The sequence below is a fragment of the Haliaeetus leucocephalus genome, unplaced genomic scaffold (assembly GCF_000737465.1).
Source record: "Haliaeetus leucocephalus isolate CR32 unplaced genomic scaffold, Haliaeetus_leucocephalus-4.0 Scaffold2, whole genome shotgun sequence".
NCBI lineage: Eukaryota > Metazoa > Chordata > Aves > Accipitriformes > Accipitridae > Haliaeetus > Haliaeetus leucocephalus.
The window spans coordinates 10,080,898-10,081,139 of record NW_010972438.1 but is presented as its reverse complement, the minus strand read 5'-3'; the positions used below and the strand labels follow the sequence as shown (position 1 = coordinate 10,081,139).

Genomic DNA, 242 nt, shown 5'->3' with positions numbered 1-242 from the left:
AGGGAGGTGATTCTTCCCCTCCACTCTGCTCTCGTGAGACCCCACCTGGAGTACTGCATTCAGCTCTGGGGCCCCCAGCATAAGAAGGACATGGACCTGTTGGAGCGGGTCCAGAGGAGGGACACCAAGATGATCCAGGGGCTGGAGCACCTCTCCTATGAGGACAGGCTGAGAGAGTTGGGGTTGTTCAGCCTGGAGAAGAGAAGGCTCCAGGGAGACTTTACAGCAGCCTGCCAGTACCT

At 58.3% G+C, this 242-nt stretch overlaps 1 protein-coding gene across 1 annotated transcript in view; it reads right to left on the bottom strand.

Annotated features, from left to right (window-relative positions):
- Positions 1–242, bottom strand: part of FHIT (fragile histidine triad) — a 443,079-nt gene that overhangs the window by 146,131 nt on the left and 296,706 nt on the right. The gene's annotated exons all lie outside the window — the stretch shown is intronic.